We start from the raw sequence: 12542 nt of genomic DNA, 5'->3' as shown, positions 1-12542 counted from the left end.
TTAAAAAAAAATTCTTCAGTATATCCCTAAATCTCCTAAGTATTTTAACTACAAATCTTTTTATGCTCTGATGCTTTACAGGCATATTTTGCTTAAGACAAAAGCTACAAGATATGAATTGGGGTTCATTATTTTTGGTCTTCCTGATTAGGAAAATAGTGACAAGTGAAAGAAAACTCTTGTATTCTGTGAAATTAAAAAGCACTTCATTTTGTTGAAAAAGCAAGTTATGGTAGCTTTAATGGTACATGACAATATATTTAATTTCCTGGAGGTATTTCCAGGATTCTTTTTAACCCTTTCTTCAAAACAGTCATATTTATTATTTCAGTAAAAGAAAGCAATCACATAGAGGCAAGAGCTCTTGCTCAAAAAATTTGTGTATTTTATACATTCTACTTGTGAAATATAGTAGGGGAAATATTTACAAGCACCATAAGATAGGAAGCTGAAACTGAAATCATTTCTAAATGAAAATTATGTGACAGTTCATCAGTATTTAATGCTAACATGGGGGTGATGCAGGCATGAAGAATTTAGCAGCTATTTATCATAACCCTGTGTGTGTTTGGTTCTCTGATATACTTTCCTGGAATAGAATGGAGTTTTAAGGGCAACATGAGCCACAGCTTCAGTTTGAGATATTAAGTAAATGGGGTTGCCAAAGAGGATTTGTTTTTGTTGTTTGGTGTGTGTGTGTGTGCGTGCATGTGTGTTGTTGTTGTTTATCACATTCCTGTTGAAAGCAGCCTGCCACGCCTCGCGCCGGTTAGTTTTTAATCCATGCTCCCACAAACCATGGCTGGGCTTTTGCACCAGATGCAGGTGTCCCCTTGTGCTGTCAGCCAGGAATGATTAATGAGGATTTGCCCCTACTGAAAGCAGTCTTTGGAGCATTGTTCAGGGCATCTGTGGAACTGTCGGGGGAGACAAGGACACAAGTGAACAACCAATTATTTGGCCATCACTGAGGCAGCATGAAAAAGACATCAAATTGGACAGAAAAGCAATGCTTTTGTTTGGGGATCAAATATTATTTTTTGCGTGTTAATATAGGAATTTTACCTCATTTTAAACAATTTTGGTGAGATCTAGACTTTTAACCAGAAGTAGTTTTTCTTTTTCCTTTAAAGCTAATCCAATTCTTTGAAAGTAGTATAAAAGAAATAAAACATCAACAGATTGATTCCTAAGTGGTTGCCTATTGTATAAAGATATATCGTTTTGCTCCGCTAACACAGAAAACAAGGACTAAGTATCCAGTGGGTAGGAGGGCCCTCCACACAGAATTCTTAATTGCTGGTCACAGTTGACAGGAATTGGGGGTTTTACAAGTGGTCAGAACAGCAAAGACATTGCACTAGAATGCTGAAGCAGAAAATGGAAAACAAAAAAAACAAAAAAAACAAAACTGTGAAACATTTCTAAGTCGTTGTACAGCATTTGTGCATTCCCTTCTTTTTCCAGAATGAGATATACACTTACTTAGGAGAAAAGATGTTCAGACTGCTACATTCTTGTGCTAGGTCTGGGGCTTAAATAAAAAAATTTTTAAAGGCTAAAAAGGGTTATATATTTTGAGCACAATTCAAATGCGGATTAAGAAGTCCTTTCTTTCAGTAAAGTAGTTTCTTTTATGCTCTGTCCTTTCAGGACTGTTGTCTTTAGGGTATTAAGAATTAAAAGCTAAGCCCTGAAACCACTAAAACCTTCAAGGAGCTGATAATGATGTTTTAATATATAAAAAGTAATGGTCAGTAACAACTGGAATAAATGTGGCCCAGATAACAACAAAAATACCTACTTAACATTTTTTTGCAGGTTAATACTTTTGTATTGTCTTTTTTTTTTTTTTAAATAAAAGGGACTGACTTCAGTCACAGAGTAATTAGAAATCACATCAAGATTAAAACAAGGGCCAACTGAGTATATACAGAACAAATGTCTGAGTAGAGACTGCTTTTACAAGTGATTTCTGGGAAAACGCATTACTTTGTTGTTAAAAAATTTTTCTCCTGTACCTGCAGTGGTCAAGCTGCTTACTGATTTATATTCATTTGGCCAATTCTAGAATTATATAACTTTTCTACACTTCTCAAGACAATCAGACTCTCCCTTATCTTATTGTTCAAATATAAAAGACAGGGAATACATACTATTGCTCATATTCAAAAATTTGCCCACTTAGATAGATGCATTTCTATTTGAAAGTGGGCAAATGGGCTATGCCCAAATCATGAAAACCATTTAAGGTTATTATGACTAGCAGCTTTGACTTAAAGTAGGCTGAATAGATAAATCCAAACCTAAGGGACACTAATACTGCCTCCTTTCATTATCATGAAAACAGCAGTTTCAAACTGTCTCCCATTTACTACTCATATTAAAATTGGCTTAGTCAGAAAGATAGTGTAACTCAATTATTTTTTATTAATAACCTTATTTTCAAATTTGTTAGCAGATTCCCTGGACTTGTGAGTATGCTTGGGTCTGTTGGCAAGTGATACAATTTCTACAAACGGAGTATTTTTATATAATTTTTTATATGTAAATTCTGCTCCGAGTTTTGAACCTTTTGAAATCATTTTGTTAGAAGAATTGACTGTCAGTATATAGACAGTCTTAGAGATTTATTGTCTCATCTATTTCCTATATTTTTCTTTAGCAACTCTTGTTGACAGTTTTTAGTGCTATCTTGTCACATATCATTTAGTCATTAAAATAATTTTAAATGACTTTGAGACTAAACAGATTCCCAGGGAAGACTACTCATTGCACTTCTATTGTTTGTGAGCCACTGATGATGGTCTTTCAGTATGGGTCTCCAAGCATTTGGTCATTAAGAATAACATGTTGTCCCCTTAGACTGCTTAGGATAAGTATAATTATGGGCAAAGCAAATGCTAACGTTGTGTTGTGTCCTACTTCTTACTTCTCTTTACCTTCAGTATCTAATCTTATGTTGGTGTGCCATTATTTTTTTTTCTACATGTCATACTCAGTTTCTCTAGCAGTTCTCAATTTTATAAGAGTTTGCAAATTGTTCTTTGACTATTTTCCCTAGTTCCCTTTTGGGTATTGATGTTAAGCTATCATGGGTCAAGCTTTCTTGGATTTTATTTTCATGCTTAAAATAAATAATTACAATTGCCAACATAGGCATTTGGTTATAAGAATCTCAGCTTGGAAGATTCAAGAATTTTTTTAAAAGGAATTCTGAGCAAATTTCTAATTTTAACTCTCAATAGAGATTTGGAAATGTGAGTTTGCAATATTTGTTTAGGCCAGAAGAATCATTTAAAAAACAGTGTTATCAATATTTTTCTTCTCAGATGAGAAGCATTTAGGGTTGCCAGATAAGATACATGAAGCCCAGTTAAATCTGAATTTCAGATAAGTAATGAAATATTTTTAGTATAAGTATATCCCAAATATTGCATTTAGGATATGCTTATACTAAAAATTAATTCATTATTTATCTGAAATTCAGATTTAAATGTGTCCTTTATTTTTATATTTGCAAAATCAAGCAACCCTTGGTAAAGTCAAAATGTTAAGAAGTGTGTGTCTATAACCTATTTAACAATCTGGAGATCTGGTCTTCTGGGTTCTGCCCTAGCATTTCACATAAAAATGAACCAAGTTTTTTCATCTTCACACTGATAGTAAGCCTCAAACTACTTTACTAAAATGTTTTGAAGATAATTTTAACTTAAACAAATTTACCTTAAACATCTAGAACTTTTTGACAGCAAGTCATATATAAATAAAAGGTAGTGTAATGATACCCTAAAGACCAATTAAAGGTCTTTTGAGACTAATGAACTCAACCTACTTGAGTTGAGAGAAATGCGGACCTGCCATCTACAAGAGTATGAAATGATTTCCATCATTTATAATGAATTGCATGAGAAAGGAAATAAGTTTGCTCCTGACAGAAAATTGAACTTCCTTAGAGACAGCAAAAGTTGAAAGGAAGTTCTGAAGTTCAATAAAGTTAGGGGGAGAAAGGGGACAGGGAATTGAATGAAAACTGCCTAATTCAAATTTTGTATGCAAAACTCAAATTAGGTAAGAAACTTGTGACTTCAGCCTTTACAACTGATGTCAGAGGAGTTGTCAGAGTCTGGGTGCCTAGCTTTGCCTTAATTGCTTGGTTTAAAAGACATAACTTTAAAACAATGTTTGATGATATAATTGTTTAACTGTTGGGCTCTCACACATGCACCATTTTTTAAATGAAAAAGAGAATGTGAAATTTAGTCTCAAATTATTTTTTTCAAAAATTTCCAGTAGCAAATATGGGTTTATTTGGACCTTTGCCTAACAGTCTCATGGTTATTGTACTAAGGGTTTAAGCTATAATATGCAATTGAGAGTATGCTAGTAGCTGGAATGAGGATTATTTTATTTTAAGGCATAAACAAGGAACTGATTTATTGAGCATATTTTAATATACACCATTGGATAATTCTTTATTATTTTAAAACATAAAACTGCATGGAGCAAACAAACAGCAAAATTTGTTACTTTGTATGTAATAGGCAATCTAATTTATAGCCCTCCAAGAAATAGAAATATTAGAATAATATTCAAGTTTTATATTGCTTTTATTCTTTTATTATATTAATAATATTCTAATATTCAAGTTTTATTTTGCTTTTATTCTTGCATGTGGTAGATACAAGAAGAATAACTTTAAAAGCACTTTGAACTCATTCTCACTTAAGGTTAATTGACATACCTTTATTCAGGTGTTAGCACAAGTATAAAATGAGACATTTTACAAAATTAATCACCATATATTTATTGATTTCCTATATTATATGTGAGGTATTATAAAATAGGATATTAAGATATGTTAGGCTATGTGTGTATATAAATAAATATGGGTGTGTACATATATATATATATGCACATACACTGCCTAACACGGGTTGATCTCTCCCTCTCTCTCTCTCTCTCTCTCTCTCTCTATCCATCCAATAAGTACAAAGAAGATACCAGTGAGCACAAGGACACCAAAATTGATTGCCTTCATGAAGAAAATTGTACCCATCAGAGGAAAAATCCCTTGTCTTCCTGACAGTTCACACTCATATGCATTCTCCTTCTTATTCTCTCCCCCCTTCCTTTACTGTTGAACAAATATGATCTCTCCTTTCTGGGCCAATTCCCTGACCAGAATCTTGGATTCCTTCTCTTCCTGACTTCTCAGGTCTCTTGCTATGGTGATTATCCCTTCTGTTTCCTGTACCTTCACCCTTTCTCCATCAACTACTTGCCATGGGTACTCAAATATACTCACATCTCTGCTATCTTAAGAAGAACAGTTTGTTCCTAAACTCAGACTCCCCCCTCCAACTATTGCCCTGCCTCTTCCTATTAAGGGTCACAATTTTTGAAAAAATTGTGTATTTTTCACTTTGTACTTACTCCTCAGTTTATTTCTGTCTTCAAAACTCCAATGGGAAACTGAGTTCAATCAGATCATGAAGAACTTCTTTGGGACTAATTGCAGTGGATATTTCCAACTTTATATTAGTTGGCCTGTGGATGGATTTAGACTTAGTTTACCTTGGCTTTGGAAACACACACCCTATTCCCTTTCTCAGATTATTTTCTTTTATCCAGTCTTTAAATGTTGACATTTCCTAGGATTCTGACTTGGAGACTATTCTTACTACACATTCTTCCTGGAAATCCTCACCTACTCCTGAGTATTGAAGACCATCTTTAGACTGAGGACTTATATCAGTTTCTCTAGCTCAGACCTCTCTGCTGAGCTCCGTCCCTAGAGACTGAATATTCTTCTAAATATCTTCACTTGATTATCTTTCAGACATCTCAAACTCACCATGTGTGATACATAAGTACTCGAACAGCTTTTTAAACTAACTCTTAGCCCACAGCCTTGGCATCTTCCATTCTGCTCTCCACACATTAGCCTCAGTAATCAAATGTAAATCAGGCCATATCACTTCTTTGATCTGCCCCATACAAAATCTACCACTGACTTCTGAATCCTAAGAGTAAAGTCCAAACCCTTTATGTTTTTCAGACCCTTTAAGATGTGTTACCCATTCTTTGTAGGCTTTATCTTTTGCTTTATTTCCCTCACACCCTATGCTACACCTATACTAAATATTTTTTTTTCTGTTCCTCAGGCGCGCTCTACTATTTATCCAGTTGGTTGTCATACTCGCTTAGAACATCCCTCCTTCCTTTTCCTCTTGATCATCCTTTATATTTCATTTCAGTTGAGATATTCCTTCCTCTTTAAAGCTTTTCCTGACTCCCACCCTGCCCCCCACAAGACTGGACTGGACACCCTAGTTCTGTGCCCCCATAGCTGATTATATTTTCTCATCACAGTTCTTGGAGACACTCTGCTATTAAAATTTTCTCACTTGTCTGTATTTCCAATGTAATATAAGTCAGGGGGCACAACTTCTGAAGCATTGGGTATCCAATTGAAATTTTCCCAGAGACCAAAAATAATTTAAAATTCAGTGTAGTTAAGATTACATAATAGTTCTCTGAATTTTCTCGATTAGGTCATTCATTCATGCATTTATTCATAAAAATATTTATTTACAATAGTATAGAGGTGATTAAGAGGGCAGACTAGAGGGCTAGGCTAGATTGACTGGGTTCAAATCCCAGCCCTACCTGTGTCATTTATCGTCAGGTTGCTTAAGCTCAGTTATGCCTCAGTTCCTTATCCACAAATTAAGAATAATAATAATAGGACGTACCTTTTAGGAATATTGTATAATGTTAGTTATTAAATGTAAAGTGCTTAGGATAGTACCTGGCTCACAGTGAGCACTATGCAACTATTATTGAGCTCTGCTAGGTCGTGTATATAGTGGTCAAAAACACATAGCATCTGCCATGAAACTTACAGCTAGTGTGGGAGAGAAGAATTTAAGGAAAAAAAGACTAGTTACCTCCTTTTCTGGGAGACTAACATGTTCCTTACCCTCACTCTACCCCCAGTCCATGATATCTGGGGTCTTTTCAAGTACTAAAGTAGAATTTTATAGTTTCACTGGGAATTATTTTGATACACACAGTTCATTTAACTCCAGGGTTCTTAGTTTTCACAAATTGCCTCACAGCCACTTCATAGACTCTCTGCCGGATGACGGCCCACTTTAGGGATGTACCTTTCACTTGATCTTTTCCCTGGAAGCAATAGTTAGGCTACTGAGTTTGTCTTCAGCCCAGAGTCACGACCAATCTATCTTGCACCTTTCTGCAAATTATAAAAAAATACTCTCTCTCTAGCTGGAAGAATTAGAAAAAAAGTTGCCATTCTGAGTAAGGACCAGCAGCCTCCTAGCATACAAATTGAGGAGCGTATTAAGAAAAAAATGTTTTCCAGAGGAATACAAGGCAGCTACAAGGAGCAAGAGTGTGAGAAGAGGGAGCAGGATCTCATTCCTACTGCACCCTTTCAACAGGGTGCTATTGCTCAGGGCACGAAATCCCTATCGCGTGCAGCAGCCCTGCTTCACACCGTGGGCCTGTTTGCTTCCTGGGCTTCGTGTGACCTAAATTTCTCCGTGTCTGCCCAGGGTCAACTCCATCAGCAGCTCATCATGCACTGAGTATTTTCTCGGGTTCCTCCAATACCTTTCTATGTCTCATTTTTTAGGAGCTCTGCCCTGTGCTTTCTAAAGTGACAGCCTTGGTCCGTTTTACTCTGCAGAGTGGCATAGTTATATATTGAAAAGAAGTCTCAAGATCATTTTACATTAGCCTGAGAAAGTAAGTAACTGTACTGTTAAGCATTTAAGACAGAAAAGCATTTTAGTGGTTTGTATTGTTGATAGCATCCAGGAAGAAGTTTACAGCTAGAAGTCTCAGCTGAAGTTTCCAGATTTCTCTGGTGAGCCTTCCTTGAACCTCTCATGCTGAGTAAAGGAAGATGAACTTGGCATATCAATATTGATGGGTAAACACCTGAAAATAATAGGAAATAGAATTAATACAGATATATTCTATATGTTGAGGATGTTATTTGGAAAATAACAGTAAATAGTCCTTTAAAAATCTATTTACTTACAATGTATAAAGTACTTTTATATACTTTATCTTCCTTAATGTTCAAAATAATCCTGTGGGAGAGGCAAATCAAGCATTATTATTGTATAATGCACAGATACTTTTAAAACATCTACATTGGTCCATTAAATAGAAAATATGAGATTTGGCCTGTCCAAACATTGAATCTCTAGGGAGGGGGACACTAATTCTAACAGAATTTTAATAATTTATTTGTTTTTATTCATCATAAATTACTTTCCTAAAATCTGAATACATGTCCAAAAGACAAGAACAATTTACATTTGGGTACCCCCCCCAAAAGAGATACATTTAAAGCAAAAATAATCATGATATGATAGTATTGCACTTCAAAGCAGTAATATCGTCCCTGTCTTGTCTAGTTATGAATCAGAGCTAATGAGGGATTTGAGTACAGAACTAACACTCAGACTTTAAAAGGATGCTCTGTCATTTTGTTAGCAGCAGCTACTAATGATTTAAGGGTTTCTATTTTGCTGAAAAATGGGATCTGTCCTTTTGGCTTTGAATGAGCATTAGTACCTTACAGGAGATTAGACATTACTATAAGAGGTAATTGCAGCTAATGGCTACATAAGAATTTTCATTGTATACTTTTTTGGGGAAAATTTCTTAGTGATGATTCAATTCATGCTAAAAGTTGGCAGGGACTCTCAACCAGGTAGGTATTTATACAAGTTTTAAAACAACATTACACTAGAATAGTTCAAACCATACTGTCTTTTCAAGTGCAAAGTGTTTACGTACAGAAAGTGAACATAAAACATTGCTCAGGTTATTCAGTGTTCCGGGGACTCTAAATGTTATGAAAAGTGTTCAGAATGTTCTTTTAGCTTTCATATTTCATTATGAAATGTAAGAAAATATTACTCCAAATGTTGGTAGTTGAGGATTCCTAGCGTATAGGGTGACAGTCATACAATTCTGAAAATCATCAGAAATTCTTTTCTGTCTAACTGTGAACACTAACATTCCTCATTATGCTGTTGCCAGAATCATAAATTCGTTGAACCAGAATCAAACAAATTTTAGAAAAAAAAGTATAAATTATGGACAAGCTGAGTGTGTCCTATTATTCTTACAGGGTTATATTTATAGCTAACTTTCCCTTAGAGCTTTAGCCCTGGTGTAAGACATTTATCTAAAGAATCTTCTGAGCTCCCTTGAAATTTTAGTTAAGGAGTATTGTTGGTGACCTTGGAGAATCTGAGCTCTAAACTCTGAAACAGGTCACACTGTCTCTGAGTCAGAGGCTCAGAAGAACAGTGACTGCCGAGAGGCGGGCCAGGCATTTTCTTCCTCCTCACTGCCTCTTAACCTCGTGTCCTCCAGGAGGAGTTCTGAGACCACTGATAGTCATCATAGCTCATGGGTCCAAACCTTCCTACTGCAAGGAATTCTCATTATTTCAAGGGCTTTTTAATCAGTAAACAGTAGAAGACAATTACTGTATAGATCGGTTTAATTAGTTTATTTGATGCCCAGAGCATGTAAATTTGCAACCAGATTGCTTCTGCTAGCTATAGAATCATAAATTAATGGCAATGTTCTGGACGGGCAAGATGATGCTCTGTGCATGCTAACCTCTTAGAATGATTCTAGTGGGTTAAGAAGAGGATTGGCATCCAAGAGCCTTTTAATAAAACAATTTTCTCACATCTTGGCATATTTTTGGTCATCAACAACCATAACTTATTTTTCCCCCTTGTTTTACTTGCACATTTCTAGTTTTCCATTAAATAACCTCACTTGACAATATTGAGAAAAAGAGCTACCTAAAATCTGTATATTTGTACATTGAATAAAAATTCATTTATTCTCTATGCTGTCTTTATAACCTACAAAACATTCTATGTCAAATTAAAAATAATTTCTGAGGACCAGAGGACCTTGAACTCAAAAAGATGTTTCCATATTTTAAGTAGGCATATTTAATGGCTTTAAATTATGTTTCCAACTTGTTGATCTAGTATGACACTTCACTTTTCCAGTCACCCCCACTTTTTACTTATTCCCTCTGTCGTGAAGCAAAAATAACACACATTTTCTCCTTCAGAAAATGCAGTTCTTCCAAAAATGCAAATTAGTTTGGGATAAAACAAACAGAAAAGAAACAAGAGGAAACAAAGAAAGAGAATCTTTAAAGCTTTTGACTGGTTGCTTGAGCATTGTTCAACAAGTAGACATAGTCACTTTATTCCCACCATGAATTTTAGAAGTTGTGACAAGAGCCATCCACATTCTTTTGTGTGTGACTAGTGGCACATTTGTGAGATGACCAGCAGGGGTTGGAGCTATGACTGGGAGCAGTTTTCTTTTTGTGAAGTTAATGGGCACATATGGGGATTGAACAAGCTTTAACATTCTTTTGGGCTCCTCCCTCTTCCCTGGCCATGGATTTGAAAGATTGCCATTGAGACTACAATCAGTAATCTTTTCTTTAGGGCTCCTCTCTTTTATATAATGCACTGTCATTTTCTTTTTTAAATTTCTTTGTTTTTTGAATTTTATTTATTTATTTTTTATACAGCAGGTTCTTATTACTTATCTATTTTATACATATTAGTGTATGTATGTCAATCCCAATCTCCCAGTTCATCCCCCCCCACCCCCCCCACTTTCCCTCCTTGGTGCACTGCCCTTTTTAGAAGACACCAGGCATGAGTTAAATTTGGTTAGAAGTGAGGTTAGACCATGAGGTCTTTGCTGATTTTTTTAAATTTTCTATTTTTCTCCTTATACCCCACACCACCCCTAACTTTTTCCTAATCATATATGGTGCCCTCAGTGATCTGATTGATGTGGCCTAATATGAGAATAGTTCGTATGGGACCATAATTTGTTTACAGTAGACGATAAGACAATCAGTTAACTCAATTCTGCAGCTTCTGATACTGGGAAGAAAGCCATACTGGAATTCCAAATGACTGATGGTAAATATCTCTGAATAGCCTGTTTCCATTGAATCTGCTCTTTCTTTTTGACTTAGTTTCAATTATGAATGAAGAGCTTCTACTTAGTCTAATAGTCTCATCATTTAGAACAATAAGTAATAGTGTAGAAGCAATTTCAATTTTCTTAATATTTTTCTCAATGTTAATAGAGGTTTCTAAGTTGTACCATTTAGCTCCAAATTTGAACAAAGCAGGTGTCTTTTTTTTTTTAAATGATGACACCTGTGTACAGTCTAATGCTTGGCCTGCATTCATTTTCACTCCCTTGATTCCAGGGTTTGCAGAAGCCACATTTAGACCTTCTTTTGAATTAAGAGTGAAGGAAAAGCTGCACTTGGTTAATATTTAAGGTAATCGAACTTAGCTGAAGTTACCTCACATGGGAAACAAACTGTCTACCTAAACTCGTTGTAAAACATGACACTCATCTTCTTTTGCTGATTGGTTTGCAAATGGTCTATGTTGTCAATGTCAGAAGACCTGGCCCACCCTTCCCCTTTTTTAATATTTTGATTATTTATCTGTGAATCTTTGGACTAATAATTATAAACAATTAATCTAGCAAATATTTATTGAGTGCTTACCATGTGACATACATTGTCCCCAAAACTTTAAATGCATTATCTTATTAATTCCCATAATGATACTATGAGGTAGATGTTTTTCCCATTTTACAGATGAGAGTAACAAGCTTCGAGTGGTTAATGTTAAGGTTAACTTACCTAAGACCATTCAGCTATTAAGTAGAAGTTTCAGTCTTTCTGACTCTAAAACCCCTTTGCTCATCTGTTCTGTGTTGTTGCCTAACTTTGTTTCTTAAGATTTAAAAAATTTTTATTTTTTTCATATTATAATAATATTATGGACTTCTTAGGATTATAGTAGAGCACTGTATAGGTAGGAAATTTTGTTCATCTGTTTATCTGCATATAAAATGAAAGAGGTAAATTTGATTATTGTCACATACCTACTGGTCTATAAAATGATAACTGTCTAGAAATAGAGAATATTAGCCAAGCAAGAGTTTCTCTGAGAAAGGCTTGGTAGCATTTGTAGAATCTGGAAAGGGACCCAGATAACAGGGGGAAGGAAAATAGGTTAGTAGGCAAACAATAGGAGGACGGAAAAAAGGTGACAGTTCTTTGCAAAATCAAAGAATTAGAAAACTTTCTACTTTAAGACATCAGTAAACATTTAATGGAATATATTTTCTCATTATTTTCATTATAACAACAACGACAAAAATCCAGAGTCTTTTAACAGGCATTCAGAATGCAGTGCCTCCTGACACAGAGTTAATAGCTTGTGCTGAGACTGGTTGCCATGATCATGTGTGGTTTGTGGAATCAGAATGTTTGGTTTAGTCACTTTCTAAATTAAATCTGTCTGTCCTGGATACCAGAAAGTAGGTTATCATTGATAATCCATTATCATGGCATTCATATGACATTCCAGTGAAGGCCCAGTTTTGTTTTGTTTTGTTTTAAATTTTAA

This window comes from Eubalaena glacialis, chromosome 12 (genome assembly GCF_028564815.1).
Source record: "Eubalaena glacialis isolate mEubGla1 chromosome 12, mEubGla1.1.hap2.+ XY, whole genome shotgun sequence".
NCBI classification, from domain to species: Eukaryota; Metazoa; Chordata; class Mammalia; order Artiodactyla; family Balaenidae; genus Eubalaena; species Eubalaena glacialis.
The sequence above is the reverse complement of the archived record's forward strand: the minus strand, read 5'-3'. Positions refer to the sequence as shown.